Source organism: Podarcis muralis, chromosome 3 (assembly GCF_964188315.1).
Source record: "Podarcis muralis chromosome 3, rPodMur119.hap1.1, whole genome shotgun sequence".
Taxonomy (NCBI): Eukaryota; Metazoa; Chordata; class Lepidosauria; order Squamata; family Lacertidae; genus Podarcis; species Podarcis muralis.
The window spans coordinates 61725232-61745946 of record NC_135657.1 but is presented as its reverse complement, the minus strand read 5'-3'; the positions used below and the strand labels follow the sequence as shown (position 1 = coordinate 61745946).

Here is a 20715-nt window from a genome sequence, read left to right as displayed (position 1 = left end):
AGCAACTGGTTAAACCTAATCAACCAGGTCCCCTTAATGACTTCTAAAATAATGTCTTAACTAATCAGCCAGCAACATTTTGATGCACTAACAGATACACCAGTGCAGTGCACCACACTAAGTCTGAATTAAAGTGAGGAATAATATAATGAATAGTGTTACAAAACTTCAGTGATGCCATATACACACTACTGCAAATGTTTAAGATTGTAGTGGCAGGTAGAGCGCCTATGCTAGTTTCAGTGCCTTCGGTGATTGCCCAAAATTCCTATTTGCTTCAAATACATTTCTAGGTCATTGTGCCTGGGGTTATGCACACTTTGCCTCAGAATAATTAACTGGCATAATAAGTACAAGAAGACAGGGAGAGGAAAGCTAGACATGAATTCTCTGAATTCATGCAATCTCATGTTTGGTTTTCCAATGGTTCTAGCCCCACCTGCTGAAGATTTGGTGCAATAATTTATAGTTTATATAAATGAGTTCACTGCATCTGACAAATGTTGCATAAATGAGTTCAATGCATCTGACATGGCACCCCACTATAACCACCTGATCTTCAAGCACCAAAAAAACCAGCCTGCATGCAAATTCTACATGCTCACACGTAGGGTGGAAGAGCTCTCAACAGAAAGAAAACACTGCACCTGTAGCTTAGCCACCAGGAATGCTCCTTTGCTGTAGCTTAACCATTTGCTCTACAGAAGTGCTTGCTGTGATGTAATCCTATACTATGCCCTTCCTAAAATCCTGCCTAGCATGTGCAACCAAATAATTAGGACTTAGCACAATTTATCATGTAATTTGGTTAATGCATTGGCCAAAAAGGGCTTCAGAAACATGGGCAGTCGTTTATACTTCTGCTTGCCTCACTTCTCCTGGCTACCCTCGCTGCGCATTTATGTGCTATGTAGTGTTTGAAGTCAGTAGTGTTTGAAGTCAGTATACATGTCACGGCCACTGCATAGAAGCTGCTTTGTGTAAGTCCTTATGGTAGCTGTTATCAGTGGTAGGTTGTTCAGGTGAAGCAGTCTATCATGTTACAACAGTGAAAATGACTGTTTCTGTGTGCTATTTGGGTGTGGGGAGTCTGCATAGGTGTGAAAACCCAACTCAGATGTCTCCTGAGCTCATTCACCTCAAACAGCTATGCCTCAGAGCAGTGAACCACTCCACATGAATAGCTTTTTGTGTAAAAAGTTGTGAAAGAATAACTCTAGTGCACAAGCAACATTCACGAGGGACAGATGGGACTTAATTGCTGACTGGCAGAGGCCAGCCTGTGACACTACACCTGCCACATGGAAGCTGCATTTAATTCTGTGAAGACAGGCCAGTGCAACTGTCAGAGTTGACTATGACACCAGTGCAGTGCCACAAACTAACACAGGCTACATTCAAATCAAATCAAATCAAATCAAATCAAAATGTTTATTCGGCTTTACGCCCATCAAGGCTACATTAAAACCCAGCTTAATAAAATGACCCACCACTTGCAAGGTTAACCGTTGTCCTTCCTGGCTCATTGAATCCAGCAGGGAGGACCGACAAGCTGGGTCCAGAGTTTTAAACGCCTCTATGGCAGGGAGGGGTAGTCTCGGCCACCTTAAATGAAGCAGCTGTTAGGATCATTCCTTCAACCCTGTGAAGACATCTTGCTTATTTGAATTCAGTTTTAATGTGGATTGGATTCTGTCATTTGTATGGGAATGTGAATTGTAATGTTTAATGCGGGGAGTCCTGTCTGGTCAGGTGGAAGTTGGTTCAACTGTCACTGGGGGACTTCAACTGACAGCTCAGGAGTGGTTAGAGAGAGAATTCTCAATATGCAAAAGAAGCAGTGTTCTGGTTGGTGGCTGCAGGGTTAGAATTTTCCGTTAGACCATGTGATTGGCTGGGGCTGGACTGGAGGGCCAGAAGAAGTGTATATATGGCAGGGTGCTAGTCAGCTAGAAGTCAGTCTGTGCTGATCAGTGAAGGAGTTCATGGTGTTTGTGGTGCACTGCCCGAAGACAGCAGAGGAAGAGGCTTGAGAAAGAATACGTACAAGAAAGGCAGTGTCTTGGTGGCAAAAGATTTGTTGGGGTATCTGAATCACTTGGGTCAGGCATAAGAGATGAGGAGAGAACAGCGCTGAGCAAGAAGTAGTGAGAGGCAGTTGCACTGCCAGGCTTTTGCACTGGTAAAGGTAAAGGGACCCCTGACCATTAGGTCCAGTCATGGCCGACTCTGGGGTTGCGGCGCTCATCTCGCTTTACTGGCCGAAGGAGCCGGCGTACAGCTTCTGGGTCATGAGGCCAGCATGACTAAGCCACTTCTGGCGAACCAGAGCAGCACACGGAAATGCTGTTTACCTTCCCGCCGGAGCAGTACCTATTTATCTACTTGCACTTTGATGTCCTTTTGAACTGCTAGGTTGGCAGGAGCAGAGACCGAGCAACGGGAGCTCACCCTGTCACAGGGATTCGAACTGCCGACCTTCTGATCGGCAAGCCCAAGGCTCTGTGGTTTAACCCACAGCGCCACCCTTCAGCAAAATTCCTCGCTTATTGTGTTGGTGAGGCTTAACTGTGGTGGAGTAAATACAAAGGCAATTGGGCAAAAAGTTTTAATAAGTTTTCGCCAAAGCTGTCTTGCTTTAGTAACAGAGTATATAACAAGCTACAGCTAATTAACAAGGAAAGTGTATGTCAATTTAAGGAGACTGTACTATGTTAAAGTAACCACATAAGCTTGTACGCTACATAATCTTGTAACAAACAAACAATATGTTTCCTAAGTATAGTACATATATCTGTCTGGCTTTATATCACAGTTAGCAGGTTATTGGTAAGTTAAGGGTGAAAAGGGTCCAAGTTATATTAAATGGTGGGAGCGGAACAGATTTAGGAAAACCACTGAAGTTGGATTTTGTTAATAAAATAAGTAAGGAAATATCCTGTTCTCTTGCCACAGATTCAAAGGATCCTCACTGGACCCAACCAGCCAGTTGCAAAGATCCTTTTCTTCGGCAAGCTGTTCAGAGGTTGCCTACATATGTGGAGTTGGGTGTCATTGGTCTGATGAATGACACCCAGGTCCATTTGTCTTTTGCAGGTAAGTCAGAATAAGTGTTGAACCAGTGTTTGGGAACAGCAGTGGACCAGAACAGGGTCCATAAACTTGTCTAACAAGAGTGATGGTGTTCAGCAACTACGAAAGGGAATGTATACTCCTTAAAAGGATTAGATGTGCATTCTGGGAGTGCTACTAGATTCACCTTTACCTCTTAAGGGTCAGAAAGCCTTAATAGCACAAAGAGCCTTCTATGGGCAGAGGCTGATATACCAACTATAACTCTCCTAAAAAGAGATGGCCTAGCCACAGTTATCTATGTTCTGTTAACCTTAACACTGGACTATTACAAGATGTTTTACCTGGGGCTGCTTCAGGTTGGAAATTGCAGCTAATCTAGAAAACTTTTAGGTTTGAAACTGTAGCCTTTCTAGAAGACTTTTAGCCCAACCACTGCCAACTCTGCCTCTGCCCACTGCCAATATAAGGCATCCAAAAGATTATTTCAGAGGAATGTGGCCCTCAGTATAAGGTTCCACCCCCTGCCAATAAGGAAGGAGGGGAATCCATATAAAGCTGCCCTTGGATATCAAGATTTAGAACTTATGTCTTGCATCTTGATGTAAAACTGCCAACGTTTCATAACAAGAACTACCGTATTTTTTGCTCTCCTCCTAAAAAGTAAGGGGAAATGTGTGTGCATCTTATGGAGCGAATACAGGCTGCGCAGCTATCCAAGAAGCCAGAACAGCAAGAGGGATTGCTGCTTTCACTGTGCAGCGATCCCTCTTGCTGTTCTGGCTTCTGAGATTCAGAATATTTTTTTTCTTGTTTTCCTCCTCCAAAAACTAGGTGCGTCTTGTGGTCTGGTGCGTCTTATAGAGTGAAAAATATGGTAATTACATATGTCATCAGGATCAACGCAATATATAAGCAAAGATCTAAACATTGCATATCTACATTGTTTGTATTCAAAACCAATGATGTGCAAGGAAAAAATTGTTATGGAAAATTTTCCATTTGAAACAAAACATTTTTATTTAACAAATTTTTATTTAACAAATCAGTGACATAAAGAATGTATACAAAGAATGGAAGCTCAATCAGCTTCAAAGTTGATCTTAACTTTTTTCCAGGCATCTTTGGGCATGATAAAATCATGTTCTTAACAGTTTGCAATATCTTCACTTTGTTCTTCAAATTAAAACAATATAATGAAAATGTATGCTTGTGAGTTATACTGTCTTAACAGTAAAAAAGTATAAAAAATAAATAAGTATTCCAATGAAAATAATTTCCAAATAAAGTTTTGATTGTGTTTCAATATAATATAATATAATATAATATAATATAATATAATATAATATAATATAATATACCGGTAATATAATCCACATTCAGAATACTTTTTACATTTTCCCTCTAATTAAATATTTCTGTTCAAATACTTCTAGGTGTTAGAAATTTTATTTTAGATTTACACATGACTTTTTTTTACTTAAAAAGGTATCATGGTTAATACAATTAGTCCTTTCCATCACAAAGATATCATGCAGAGTTAAGCCATCATCTTCCTGAATACCCTGTGCAGACTGTTACTGTTGTCTTTTGCCTTAAGGCATTTTAACAATTATATGGCTACCTACTGTATGCATTACTCTTCCCTACATTTTTAATTAATGTCAACAAAAGCAATTAAGGATGGAATACTATATTGCACTTACCACTGAACTGAACCGGACTTATTTCTGAATAAAGGATAGGATTACACAGTGTGCTTTATATGTATTAGCAATGCAGTTGGATTAAGCAACAAACAAGACAAACGTCAATGGAGAGGGAAAGAGTGTAAATATAGTCCTTTAAGCAACCTGAATAAGATAAGGATGTTCACTAATTGTAATCCCATCTCTAAATAGAAATGATTTCATCATTCAACTCAAATAGGCAGAAGAAAGTGCAGGAATTGCCTAATCCAGATTGCATTATAAAAACACAAATAAAAATGACATACATATTTCCCCTAATAGTGGAAAAGCTGTATTTAGAATAATTTGTCATTCCACATAATGTATACAGTATAGTAAAGAAGGAATGGATGCACATATGCCCATCTTTTATAGATTTTCATTTTGATATATTTTCTGACATCTAGATAACATTGAAATATAATGTTATAGTTCTTCTTGTCTGATTCCATGCACTGTCATTTGCATCTTTAACAAGACACAGAGAAGCATCATATTTCATGTGATTCTTAAGTAACTATACTTAAATATACTTGAAATTTATTGTATCCTTATCTGTAATTATTCTCAATTATCTCACTATTCCCTTTAGTCTAACTAACATCATTCCCTTTAGTCTAACTGCACATGAAGCAGATTAGAACTGGCTAATTTCAAAGGCCACAGCTCCCCCCATCAAATGAGTTTCAGAACAAAGCAAGGATTTAAAGCTGATCTTCTTTGCTACATCCAATCCCAACAGTCAACTACATAGCACATCGTGGAATCATCATTGACACTGGTGCGGTTTGGGATTGCCAGTAGACTATGTACATGAAGAAGTCAGTTCACAGCCATAGGGAGAGAGATAATGACACTCATTACTTCAATGGAGGTTACCCCTCCGCATAGGATTGCTATTAAGGAGGAGAACTGACATCCCTAGGCACATCTCTGTAGGAGCGTTAACTTCAGATTTAAAGCTCTTTCTTGCGTAGGATCAAGCCCTACTGGATCCCAGAGGGACTTACAGTGCTTCCGAGTAAATATGCGCAGCCTGGGGGCCACCCACGAGCAGAGGCGATCCTAAAGTGGGAAGCACTACGAATTCAAACACCAAAGAAAAAGGGAGCTTCATGGGGCATCGTCGCTTTTCGATTCTTAAGTTTCTCTAGCCCACTCCATATTTAAGCAACCCGGAGAGGAGAGCGCAGCCCTTAATAACGGCCACAACAGAAATCACCGGGTTTGATTCACATTTTGAGCTCCCTTCTTTCTCGAGCCAAGGCGATGCTACTGTAGTCCCGCCCTCGCACTCCGCCTCAGCCAATCGGCGCTGCTTTCCGAAGAGGCGCGCACGCCCACCTCCCCCCTCCTCTTCCAAGGTACATGCTCCGTCTCCTAACAGGACCTCATTCTGTCATAGGTGAACCACGGGAGATGTAGTGCTGGCTGGGGCTGCTGGGACTCGTAGTCTTCTTGCATTCCTCGTTTACTCTGTTCTCCCCCCTCACACACCCCTCTCAGGTTTCTCCGTTAGGAACCGCCTGGGCGGTGGCTGCCGTTCCTCTAACGGAAAAGAACGCAGAGGCCGCCGGTAGCTTTGTGGGAGGAACCGCTGGCGCTGTGAGGCGCTAAAGCCGTTGGGAGCCCAACCGGCCTCCGTGGCAGTTGCCCGCCGGCGGCTGAGGATGATGCGTGGAAGCTGCGTGCTATGAAGGCCTCCCCGCTCAGCGCCCGACAAAGCGCCGCCGACTGTGAAGCCTCTTGGGCATAAGCGCCTCCCTCCGCCCCTCGCCTATTCGCCACAGTTCTGGATTGGAAATAACCGCCCTCAGGAGTCCCCTCCCGCTTAGAATGTCGGCCGCGCCTTGGCCGCTCTCAGGAGAGACGAAGCCCCTGCACAGAGGCCGCCTACGCTTCTTTTTGTCGGATGGGGGGCGGGTGGCTTTGCGCCGCCATCTCCCCCCTCCCAACCAGACACGTAGCTGGTCCTGGTGGGAACCCAGTAAAAAGGGGGAGGGGAGGGGGTTAGAAACTCACTTCCAACCCTCGATTGCTCCGCGCTGTATTCAACGGCAGCTGCCTACCGCGCCTCCGACTCTGCTGGCTACGTCCGATGCCATCGACGGCTTCTTCACCCTGCCGGTCAATAGGCCTTCCCTTTCATTCCGTTCCTCGCCTCCTCCGTCACCCCCCTTTGCCCCAAATGGTTTCGCCTCAAACAAGCTGACGGCTGCCAAGGAAACAAGGGCGTCCACGGGCCTGCGCGCATGCGCAAACGACGTGGCAAGGGAAGCCAAACGTGCGCGAAGTTGTATCTCTCGGGCTGTGCTGCTAATATGGTTGTTTTGGTAGGTTGTTCGGTACCGGGGTACTACTCACGTTGGCATGAAAATGTCAGCCCATACTCCCCCCCCCCCCATGGGATATTTTTTACCCTTTTCCGTGGAAAACACAGCAAACTTTATGGAAAGTAAAAGGCAATGCAGGCTAAAAAAATAATACAGAAAGGTAGGACGCTTTGAAAATCACAATAAAAAAGTTTAAAAGTAAATGTTTTTATTTGTGGGGGAAATTTCTATCCCACTTTTCCTGTCCACAGTATCTAGGAGACATAACAGTATAGAGTTGCCATGTCAGGATTACAATGCAAACTCAGGACGTAAGGAAGGCACACTTGGCAAATCCACATCGTGATCAACTCCCGAGCGAAAACCAATATCTCCACTGTGGAAGGACATGTGGATCCAGAATTGGCCTCCACAGTCACTTACACTCTCATTGTTAAAACCGTGTTTATGGAACACAGTCTTACTTGGCTATGAGTAATCGCCAAAAAAGAAGAAAGAAGAAGCTTCTTGTATATTGAAACATGGTTTTAATAAATAGGCAAACCTAGTAAATACTCAAGCCAACTTAGGCATTTGGCGACCTAGGAAATTAATGTTCATTAGAGACATATTCTTCATATATAATGCTGTGGCGTTTTCCCTCCTGGGTGTGTGACATCATACTGGGTTCATAAGGAAAGGGTTAACTAATTGTAAAATGACTAACCAATGGGAACCCAAGGGAAGGAGTTAGTGTCTTTGAGATGACAGTCTGGAGTTAGAAGAGACAGAGAAGATAAGTCTGGGTTGGGCTAGTCTGGTGTGAGAGAGTGAGAGAATTTGTTAAGAGGAGTCAAACAGTTGAGATAATCAGTCAGAAGGTATTAGGAAGGTATAGGCCAGTAAAGAAACTAAAGTTAAGATACTGACAGGAATATTCGCTGAGAAACCATAAACTTGTTAATGTTTATAAAATAAACTTGTTTATTTGGTTCACTTTTAACAACTGTCTGGACTCAGTGTTTTACCCGAGAGTAACGGGTTGGTGGCAGCGGGGAAAAGAGCACAGTGGTGGCACAGGGATCAATAGACCGTTAAACGTCCGGGGACCCTGTGTGATCGCCACAAATGCTTTTATGTATTTACATAAAAACGTTATCAGACCTCTCAAATGTTATCCTACTCTTTTGTTATGAGTCAAAGCTGTGTTTGTAATTTAGGAATTTAACTTTTGCAAAAAGATATTCAGCCTTGAAGTTTAGTTACTTTTCGAGAACAACAGAGAAGCTCTAAGAAATAATTCAGTGACTGCCTAGCAACCAGGAGAGAATCATTATGTGTGTATGTTTGTGTATGTTTTTGTGCAAATGTGTTTGTTTGCAGAGGGATAAGAAGCAAAGAAGCAGGTTTGGCCTAGCATATGAGCAATGTCAGCAGTCTAGACTGTTACTATTTTATTTTGCTGCAGACTTGGGCCTAAACAAATGGAAGATGTTCCCATGGATGTGGAGAGAACAACATTGAGACAACTCAAACCTGGGTCTTGGCAGGGAAGAATGCTGTTTTCACAAGCCAATTGGATTTCTGGTTTCTACGTGAAAGAATAGTATACTATAATAGACTGTTACTATAAAAGCATAATATTATTGTAACAGGCTATGGCTATTACTTGCAAGAAAGTAAATATCAAAACTTAGTTTTAGTCTTACACTATCCTCTAGGTGGTGATGAAGTTACACTCATGTATAGCTTCCAAACTCCCCCTCCCCCCCCGGAAAATTATTTCGGAGGCACATTTTTACTTACCATTTTTAGGGTCAGTTCATCCATTATGTTTGTGCTAATTTTTGCAAAACTAGTGCTCTAATATACACATGCAGAGGAACTGACAGTGGTCTAAGCTACAAAAGAAAATGATATTTTGTACATAATAGGTAATATACATATATTTGTGAAAGAAAGTTTGTGGTTTTAGTGTGCAAAAAATTACACCAGGGACTGAGTAACCTGATGCCTTAATAGATGTGTATTCAGTGAATGGGTTGTTTAGTGTCACAAATTGTGCTTCCTTACAGCTTACAATCACATGCAACAAGATTGAATGTAAGAGAGGTTCACAGAAGACTAACCCAAGGTCATACAGATTTAGGTAATGTTGCCGTGTTGGTCTGTCATAATAAATAACAATGATGAAAGATTTTTTAAAAGAATATTGAAAGCTGTTCCAGTAGCACCTTAAAGACCAGCTAAGTATAAGCTTTCTAGGTATGAGCTTTCGTGTATATGCACACTTATTCAGATACTCTGAAACAGAGGTCACTACAACCTTATAACTGTTGATGACTGTTAATGATGGCAGTTTGTTCCACAGGGAAGGGCAAGGGATTTTTAAAGGGATAGATGTCCAAAATTAGCTTTAGCATGTATAATGGGACATGAATCGAATATCTCTATTCAGACCAGGTCTCTCCATCGTTTTTAGTTTGGTAATGAGTTGTAATTCAGCAACTTCTTTTTCAAGTGTATTTCTAAAATTCTTTTGCAATAAGACAGCTACTTTTAAGTTCTTGTATAGAATGTACTGGGAGACTGAAGTGCTCTCCTATTGGTTTCTCTGTTTTATGATTCCTGATGTCAGGTTTATGTCCATTTATTCTTTGGCGTAAGGTTTGTCCTGTTTGTCCAATATAGAGAGCTGAAGGGCACTGTTGGCCTTTGATAGCATATATAATGTTGGAAGATGAACAATTAAATAGGCCTGAGATGGTATGTTTGATGTTATTGGGGCCAATAATGATGTTGCTGCATCAGGGTAACTGAATATTAAAGTATTTTTAGAAAAATCAGTGCTTGGAAATTAGACTTCATTTTCTTGATCATATTAAACATGTGAGCTATTGATCAGGTTTTCACTCCCCTCGGTTTGGGAAACTAGGATAAATGAACTCTTCAACACTACTGTGTTTAATCTTCTGTGTTAAGGAAAATGATTGTATTGTTTCCACACCCCTTCCCTTAGGTGGAAAGGTGCATTAGACACTGCCCAAGATTAAGAAGCACTTCTGGGAACTGTTCTGACTCCATCCTTCCTGTTAGATTTATCACATCAGCTGTGTCACTTCATATTTGCACAGGTCACATGCAAGCTTGTTTGAAAATGCTGAGTTATTATATTTTGTACATGTCAACATTTCAGCTTTAAAAAAATGAAACATTTTATTTTTTTTTAATCAACCATTTATAAATCTGAAATATATTTTATTTTAGGAAACATTAACTGTATTAAGCTTTTAGAACAAGGAAGGGAAAATATAAATAAAAGCACATAATGCTAGATAGTGGATCTGTGGATTTTCTCTTGTGTTTCAAATGAGAAAGGAGTCACAGACACACCTGCTAGTTACAGTGTAAGAAAACCCCTATTATATCTTCTTAGATATTGGTCAGGAGGAAATCTGTATTTACTCCTTTAGAAAATAACCAGCTTATTTGTGAAAAAGAATTTATCCTTATCTCAGGTTGTCTTCATAGCACATTTCAGTTGCTTCAACAATTTAAAGATTTTTTAATCAAAAAATCAAATCTTATTCTTTGTACTGATGTGTAGAACTGAGCAATCTTCAGCCTTTTTGTAGTTCATATGTTTAACCAAAGGCCATGACAAACATGTACCAATCAATAGTGTTAATAAAATAATACAGAACATACATCCACAATACAAAAATCTGCAAAGACTTTGCCTGTACATTAAAACATAGTTTCCCTTGTGCATCTCTGGCTGCTCCAATCCGAATATTATTTTGCTTTTTAAAAATCCATTTTTGTTGCTCTAAGTACATATATTGAATGTGGCACATTTGTGCACCTGACCCTTTTAGACCTCTTCACATTGACCTGGAAGGAGACATCATTGAATGTGGTGGCACTTGATTCTGAGTAGGGATGGCCATTTTTGGTTCTCTCAATTTCTCCTTTTTCCAATCTTAAATTCAGTTCTCCATATTTCTGCAGCAAGTTGTGATTTTTTTAAAAAAACCCTCAAAAAATATCAGCATTTCAGTTCAAATTGCTTCTAAGAAACACATGCTTGTATGCAGTTTTGAATAATGCAAGCCATTTCCCTAACAATGAATTTTTATGTTATTTTCATGAATATGTTCATTTTTATGCACACTTTCCCCCAATATTTTTGGAGGCATTGGTCGGAGAAATGCATTGCAGAATTCAGATGTGTACAAATTTCAAAGGATGACTATGTTTCAGTTCTCACAGGGTTTTGGAATGTGTATATTTGATAGATTCACCTTTAACTGTGAACGGAATCAAATTTCTTCCCCATCCCTAATTCTTAGTGTACAGGTTTGCACAGGAGGAAGCTTAGATTTCTCTACCATTCCATTTGCAAATGTCACATTTTGGAGTAGTGTACCCTTGCTACCCAATCTTAACTCCTACTGATTAATCTCCTGCCTTAGGGCCAAACCTGATGCTACACCCAGATGTGTCTAGATTTACCACAGTGAAAAGCAGCCTTGGGATGCCCCAACAAAGAACAGAAAAAATGGCATGGGGGAAACACATTTAACTCTTTCCCTTTTGGTTGTTTTTTTCTGCTTAAAATAAGCCACCCTTCCTCTTTTCCCTAAGCTAGGGAAGAAATAGCTTGGTGGGTAGTTGAGGTGAGCAGGTACCGGTAAATGGCAAGAGGAGTCAGTGTTAAGGACTTATTTTTGACTTTCTTCCACCCTTGCATTACAGCCATGAAAGGCTACTTTTAATTTTAAAAACTCATGAGAAATCTACATGATCTTTTGCACAAGATCTAGTTTGGCCCTCATCTTTCCAAATCATCTAGCAGTCCACTGCACAGTTGCTACTGAAACTGCCATTGTTTTTATGCCACCCCTCGTATTATATGTAAATGCTAATTATATAATGCAGCAACATATCTGAATTGCTTGTCCAGGTCCTACTGACCAGAAGCCTTTGATCATTTATATATTAGTTGTGTAAGGCCACCAGATGGAAATCATGCATGTCATTGTTCTTTTAAAAAAAGAAGTAAACACTAACGCTTTCTCTAAGGTTATCTTATTGTATGTGAACTTTACAGTTGATGAGAAAACTATTTCAAAGATTACATTACGGTATTAGGATTATTCCATCAATTATCCCTCAGCTTTTTGTGGAACTGGCATTTTCCTTCCGTCGAACTCTTTTAGGACAGCAGGACTCTCAGATGTTTATCAGTTCCTCCATGTGGAGCATAACACAGCACATGTGTGACTACTCTGGTGCTGACATGATAAAACATATTGCAGAAGAAGAGAGACAGCTGTGGACAGAAAGTTTCCAGTATTGTTATAAGATACTTTCCAAGAATCATCTTGCAGCCTAAGAAGAAGCCTGGTGTCACTTTGAACAAAGCTCGTTTTACTTACCTAGTCAGACTGGAGAAGGTTGAGCAGAACTTGCAAAATAAGGGCTTTGACTTTGCAAACTATAGACATCATAGAAATTTCAAATTTGCAAAGAAGTTAAAGGTAAGAAGTACTTGAATTCTCAAGAAGAGAGAGGTTTAAATTTGAATCATGATGTAGTCTCTACTAAAGCTATATAAATATAATAAATAAGAGAAAACCGATTCATGTAATGGGCGGAATCAAGGCACAACTGCTTTTGGCTCACAGATGGGCTCTTTGAATCCCAGCTGATAAGTATAAAATTACACTTATCTGTGTAGAACCATGAATATGTTTCTTGTTTGCATAAGCCACACATAGGCTTGTCTGCAAGAGGCGGCTCTGTGCCATATATCACGGTTTTTAGAATGGTTTCGTTTGTTCCTTACAGCTACTTATTCCCACCACACAAATGACAGGAATTCTATTTCTCAAATCTTTGAAGAAAGATAAAGATCTTGACCTCTCTTATGCCAAATGGATGAATGAGTTTTCCACCACAGATCTGATGGAAAAATCTGATATTGTTTAAACAGGAAGTACTAATTGAAAGTGGATGGGATGAAATGAGAAACATAAAAGAACAGCATAAGCTCCCAAAGGGGTGGGGCGGTTATTTTCTCTTCAGTGTTTACATTTTCCACAGATTGCTTCTAAGTCAGCTACTTTGCTTTACAACTCTGATTAAGAAGTAGATAGTAATAGAGACATGTTTTTAAGAAGGGTGGTAGAGGGTAGTTCAAGCCTCAGATAATCACTCCCCAGATTAGGATGCTGGCATCTCCCCAAAGTGGAACCACCACTTCTTCCAAATACCCATCTTGTTGGCATTAGGGGGAAATAAGGTAGTGTGTTCCAGAGGGTTGGATTTAGCTCTGATGCTAATCCTTACTTGGCCATGGTCCCTTGGAACATGTCCACTGCATTTGGGAAGGTATATTGCCGTTCACAATTTACATATTTTCTCCAGGAAGCACTAGCTGATATAACTTCAGTTTAGTCGAGTAAGCATGATTGCTAGGTAAAATACAAAGTAGCCTTGGGATTTAGGAATTAGGAGAATCATCAATTCCTCTCAAAGGTTTTATGCAGTACAGGTACTCAGATTTAATTGTGCAAATCAACAGAATACATGCAGATCTGCATATCCTAGACATGTTAATATGAATGCCTTTACTTTAACATGACACACACACACAGCATTTTCCCCTGACAGGAATCAAGGCAGTTTATGTATAAAAACATGAATCATTTTATTTTTTTTAAAAAGCAACCTATTAAACATTGCTAGAATTAAAAGTATGAGCATATATAACATCTGTTTGAAGCATACAAACAATTGCAATAAAAACAGCATGGCACCAGCCCTTTCATAAAAAGTCAATTCCCAAAAGGCTGTTGGAACAAGAAGGTCTTTACCTGCCAGCAGAAGGACAAGGAGGAAGCCCATCTAGCTTCTTGAGGGAGGGAGTTCCAGAGTCTGGGAGCAGCCACATGTAGGCAAAGTTATCTTCTTTGCAGTGCCCGCTCCCAATACTATAACCATTTAAGGTGGATCAAAAGTGACTGAAAGCAGGAGAGAGGGGCAGGTAGGTAAACAAAACCCAAAGCCTCCACGCGCACAGCCACCAGAACCTTCCTATATGCTTTCAAATAGGGCCATGCATGCACTAACCTGTGTGTAGCTCAGAAATGTAGTTTTTCTCAATACTGAATCATCCATGCTTATCCTCAACATGCTGTTTTCAATCTAGATTTATTCTAGATCCTGCCATCCAGAAAGGTAGGTGTGGTTTCTTGATACACTGCCCTGCTTGATTAAGTTGTCTATGCCTTTTATGCTCCCCCCCCCTTACAGGACTTGGGATTGGGGGGAATCTTATCCCTCCCAGTAAATGTTGAATAGGAACAAAGTGTTATGGCCAAATTATCTTTCTATATCAGTCCTTCACTCTTCTTTCCATTCTCCGAAACCTTCCTGTATGAATTCTTTAGTGTTCTGGATATCATAAAAGTTCAGAAGAACAGCTAGCTGTTGATTTATTTTTTATTGTGCAGGGCTATAAAGTTAAAATTGGCTTAATCTATGAACAAAAGTAGGATAATTGTGAATATAACAAAGTAATTACTAAATATAAGCACATTCTTCGTTGCTCTGAGTTATTTTAGTATACCTCTTTTAACTGCTTACTATCATCCATAATAATGCACCCAGTCTCCCTAAGGGCTGACAAATTATCTGAGACCTAGTACTTAAGGCTGTGTTGCCTTGCTATCTGGGTGGGGAAAACGAAGCCTACTAGGAAAGACTGGAATGATATTTACATTCTGTGGCTGCCGTTGTGACATATATAGGTGGAAATACATACATCAGCTGTTATTGTACAGATGCTCTTTCTTTTAATTACAAGGGAGTTAGTAGTCTGGGGAAGAATGCAATAAAACATACATCCATGTTTTGACCTTTTTTCTTTTTCATTGCTTTTTCTTATTTTAATTTTTTGGGGAGGAATAAAGCATAACAAACCATCAAATGTGGTATTTACTGAAGGGCCTTATCCAAACATCATAAACCATTTCCAAACTTCAGGTAAATCTGTTCTCTTCTCATGTGACATGTTGTAATATCTCCATCTGTCTTGTAACAAGGCTTCTGTTGAAATTGTACAGTTCTGTTAGCATAGCTTTTGTTCTCAATATCAGTAACCTCCTTACAATCCTTTTCCCTCCACAAATACATCCCATCACACAAAGCCGGGCAACTCTGACACTGTGGACTTTGTTTCCTCTTCCTGCCTTCCTGTGGGGTAGGCTGTTTTTACTTGTGATGATGGGTGATGTCTCCTTGGCTTGGCTTGAAAAATATTTGGGGGTTTTCAAGCTTCCTTAAGTAAACATTAAAAAAAATTAAGTTTCAGTATTCTTGAGAAAAGTTCAAACAAACAAATCCCAAATAGGTGAAACACATATAGTCCAGGCCCACCAGGCAAGGGACATGACTGCCAAGGGGTCTGCCCAGTGGGCACCTGGAAGTTTGCCAAACATGGTCCTCCAGGGAGCATGAGATATCTGGTTTCTCATAGAGGCTCCCCACATATTTCAGAACCCTGAAAAATCACTGGAAGTGATATGCATTCAGTACTTGGTCTTGTTTCAACAGGCAAGGACATCCTTCTATTAAGAAATATACAGGATTATTATTTCATTAAGCCATCAAAGCATAGTTATTGCAGTGGATCATCACCTATCTTGCACAATTGTAACATTTCCCTAGCACTATGGCCACTATATTTCCTTCTTTGGAATAATGTTTCTCTGTCTTGTAGGATTCTATGTGTTGAATTCAACCAATGTTTACTCAGAAAAGACCCATTAAAATTTATAGACCTAAGTTAGTCATGGCCATAATTCTAATAGGTCTAATCTGAGCAAAAGTTTTTTGAATACAATCCTATACAAATTTCTAGAAATATTCTCAAAGCAGTTAGCAATAAAATAATAACAATAAACTCGTATAGCAGAGTTTGAAATGCTCTATGTATACTCGTTATATTAGTATATCGGGTATCCATTGGCATATGGATGACACCACACCAGCGATGTCCATATCATAACTGGTGATGTGCCATACTTCCTCTTCCACCCCTATGCCATTTTTTGGTGGGGTAACCAGCCTCAGATAACCAACATGCTTAAGTCTAATTAATGCATGAAGGGGTTAATACCATAGAGTTAGCTGTCCTCCCAGGCTTAGCTGAATCCACTTCCCCTCACCTTGAGAGGAACTAGGTAATCAAGCCTTTGTTCTCTCCTCACTCTCCCTGAGAAGCTCAACATGGGGAGAGGTTTGAGCTGGTTGTTCTGGCTCAACTGCATGGTTCTCACAAGCCACTCTTGAGTTCTTATGCCAATAATTTAGGAACTTTTACCACTTTGTAACCACTGGTAAGTTAAGTTTTAATGCCTGTGTTCTGAAGTACATGAACTTGACCTTTGAAGAGTTTGTAAGTAAACAATTTTTAACTTATCAAACATGGTTTCTTTCTGTGCTGGTAGAAGAGAGAAACTTTAGGAAGAAGCTTTTTAAGGGGACATTTTGCAACTCACTTAGAATGGTATATTTTAAAGGTCCAACATCCTATATTTTCGTGCTTTGTTGTTGTTTAGTCGTTTAGTCGTGACCGACTCTTCGTGACCCCATGGACTAGAGCATGCCAGGCACTCCTGTCTTCTTCCGTGCTTTACTTCGCTGCATATTTTGAGATTTTAAATCTCAAAGTTCTCTCACCAGAGTTCTTGCCCCAAACTTGGATTTTAGCATCCAGGAATCCTTTCTATATTTATCTTTTGCACCAACAGTTTTGAAATCTTATTTTTTAAAAATGCATTTGATTTTAATGTTTCAATGCTTTTAAAAATCTGAATACCCTTCCACTTTTCGCATTTTCACTGAGGCAGACGTTAAGTAAAATTTGAAACAACTAAAACACTCCTTTTTTGAGGAAATCCTCTTATCATTTCATGTCAGGAATCTATTTCATTTCAGGGAGTGAGGGAGTACAGGTCTCTTGCTCGAAAAAAATCACATATTTTAAACAGACATTTCTCTGCAGAATTGAAAGCTATTTAAGATAGCTGCTTTACAAGTGGGTAAAACTAGTTTCTGTTGCATCTATTTAAAAATATTTACAATGTTTATGAGCTGTAGCCAAGCAGTACTCACTAAGCGACATGAGCTGTTGCTTATATAAAAGTGATATCAGCAGCTGCTTATATAAAAGTTAAGTGACAGGCTTTGGGGGTGGGTTTTTCCCTCTGTTTAAGAAAACACAAAAACACAGCACAGCAATCTGTCTTCCCACCCCAACCCTCAAGCAAGACTATTCCCTTATTTGTTGTGTAGAGACAGTTGACAAATAATAAAACTGGATATTTCCAGCTTTAAGGGCAGATCTTCCAAAGAACATTGGAGTTACGTCAACAAGTCCCACCTCAAGTTGTTCTTTACCCTTCTGTGCATCTAGTTCTGTGTACCCAGGGTTCTGACATTGTCACAATGTGTTTCTCTGATTTTTGTTATTAGCTGTGGCTGGCAAAGGAAATGTACCTTGTTATCCTAAACATATAGGAAGAGCCTGCTGCATCAGGCAAATGGCCCACCTAGTCCACCATTTTGTTATTACAAGACACCTATGGAAGCCCACAAACTAGGATCTGGGCTCAACCATACTCTCCCCTGGTATTCAGAATCATACCTCCAGCAGTGAAGGTAGAACATAATCACTAGGGTGGGGTACCAATTTGAATAAAATATTGGGGGAGAAGGGACAGGTAAGGCCCGTCCCACATAATTGATCATGAGATGTGCACTTGCACACCATTTGAATGACAGTCCCATCAACTTTGAGGTGGCAGCCCCCTCAATTATTTTAGGGGGAGAGCAGAGGGACCTTGGCCCCAGGAGTTGGCTCCTATGCCACCAGGGTTAGTAATGTTGTTGTATTGACCTAGGCTATGGCCTGAAGGCACATGAGGCAGTGGTCTTAATGACGCTAATTAGGTCTGGATCTAGTTAGTGCTTTGCATGGGTATGCCACCTGGGGTTCCATAACGAGAGAAAGGTGGGGTAGAAATGCAAGAAAATACATACATACATACATACATACATACATACAGATAGATAATATTTATTACGGCCATAGGCCCATACAGGTAAAAACAACACATAAGTGACAGCATACATACATACATATGCAAGCAAGCAAGCAAGCTGCAAGGCACATTAAACTAGATGCTATGGAGAGGTGACACTCAAAAGTGGGGCTGCCCTAACTGGAAGCAGTGCCATGTTTTTGGTAACGTGTAGCTGCACACTAAAGGTATGTAAAGCGAGAATCAGTGAGGATAGATTGTCTTATATTGACAGGGGAAATTGTGTTTGCTCCTGTTCTGCACAACCAGTGAAAGATACAGGAGCTCTATTTGTCATATGTTATAGCTAGAGATGGACAGACATGCCCATTTTTGCTTCTTTCAGTTTCTTAATTTCCCTGCCTTAAGTTCTATCCAACACATTTCTGCATCAGTTCACAGAGGCATAGTGTGTGGGGTGCCAGGGGGCTGTGGCCCCATGTGCATGATTTTTGAGGGGTGCAAACCAGGCACCGCCACGCTGGCACTCCCATGATGGCCCGGTGCTCCTCTCTGCCACCAAGGGCCACATTGGCCAGCCAAGCTTTCCCCTGTGCAGGTGAGCAGGCAGCTCAGCATGGCCCCACTTTGCTCCAGTGAGGGTGGGGTTGCTCTGGTGGCATCGGTAACAGGACTGGGCTGGTGCCCCCACCTGGCACAGCAGCAACCAACGCTATGCCACTGTCAGTTTGTGAATATCTTTTAAGCCCTTATGAAAAATTATCCGCACTTTAGCATGCTATGCTCCTAATATAAACATTATTTATGGCAACCCAAATTGGTGCCTCCATGACAGACCAGTTGCAAAGAGTTCTTGAAGCCACTAAGAGCACTGGCAGTGAGACACAAGAATCTTGGTGTTCTGGCTGTCTTCTTGTTCTTCCAAGTGCAGTTTCTCTGGAGCTATTTGAAAAAGTAATGAATGTATTATCATACATGTGTCGGTGTAAGAAGACCCAAATACATCAAGATCCCCTGAAGCGGCCCTGGAGTCTACAGATGTTCTCTCAGAAAGAGACATGTATATTTTAGATCTTGCATTAATTTTTACTGCATCTTCAGACACACACTTGGCCCAGGAGAGTGCACCTGTGCCTTTAGAAAAGATAAGAACAAGACTGACAACCTAAGACATGTGATACAGGACACAGGGAGAATGAGAATGTGCTTGGGAGCCTTTACTTCTTCCAGACATCACAGCCAGTTAAGTCACTTTAGGATCACATTAAACATACCTGCCTTACAAGTCAAACCTGTTTTTGTTGTTGAATCTATTCCATGGTGTATTCTAAATAGTTTTGGTGGTCATGTGTTATATCTTAGACCCTCCACTCCAGTCCTGAAGCTGCCTTTGTGGTTGCACAATAGGCCTTAATACCTATATCCATGAATACACTTGCTCTTTCAGTGGCACACTAGGGATTGCCTCCATCTTTTCCCTACATACTGCCCTGCAAAGAGTCCTTAAAGCTTCCCAATCCTGTAACAGTACTTTTGCTTAGATCAGAAAGGTCACACTCATAATACAATGCTGCATTATTCTATCTGTACTGTGCAGCAGTTTCTTACATTTATCCATTTGTTGCACTTCTATGTGGCATGTTTTGAAAAAGGGACACTAGGTCACGTTAGCTGATTTTAACATGCTGAACTATTGTGGTGACTCCATTCTTGCACCAGGGTGTTCAGTGGGCCACAGACACAACCACAAAACCAACCCAATGACGCAGATTGGCATGTGACATAAACAAGCTGAGAGAGACCAGAAAGTCAGCAATAAACTTTCAGGAACTGCTCTTTTTGTTATGTTAAGACAAACATTTCATATTTCATAACCGTGTAAAATGCATGGGAATTCAGCGTGTCCAGTTTCATTGTTTTCAAAGGAGCATGACAACATTTGTGTTTGCAGTATATTTTATATATGGGAATATTTCACCTTTATTTGTGTGGGTGGGTGTACTTTCTTTTATGTGTTGGCCTGTCCTATGAATGTTTATTCAGTTGCAAAGTTTCACTGTATTCTAATGGGCTGTACAGTGGTACCTTGGGTTACATACGCTTCAGGTTACATACACTTCAGGTTACAGACTCCGCTAACCCAGAAATAGTGCTTCAGGTTAAGAACTTTGCTTCAGGATGAGAACAGAAATCGTGCTCCGGCGGCGCGGCAGCAGCAGGAGGCCCCATTAGCTAAAGTGGTGCTTCAGGTTAAGAACAGTTTCAGGTTAAGAACGGACCTCCGGAACGAATTAAGTACTTAACCCGAGGTACCACTGTACTCTGAAGTAAGTTCTAATGAAACAGATATGTAGTATGTGATATAACTAGAGAGGTGGATAGGTAATGTGATAACTGGGCATAAATCATGGATTGTGTATATAACCATGTACCTGTGCATAAATAGATTTAGCTTCAGATCCCAGACTTGATGTCTGTCATGGCACA

The 20715-nt window shown here is 40.6% G+C and overlaps 1 protein-coding gene across 4 annotated transcripts in view; it reads right to left on the bottom strand.

Moving 5' to 3' along the window:
- Window positions 1-7017, bottom strand: part of AHI1 (Abelson helper integration site 1) — a 66831-nt gene extending 59814 nt beyond the window's left edge. For 3 of the 4 annotated variants that reach the window (XR_003705896.2, XM_028723491.2, XM_028723495.2), the window contains exon 1: window positions 6825-7017. The gene's annotated coding sequence lies outside the window, so the exon portion shown is untranslated. Of the gene's footprint in view, window positions 1-5812; window positions 6509-6824 lie in introns of those variants that run through there. The other variant, XM_028723493.2, reaches the window with a different exon arrangement.
- Window positions 7018-20715: the final 13698 nt, after the last annotated feature.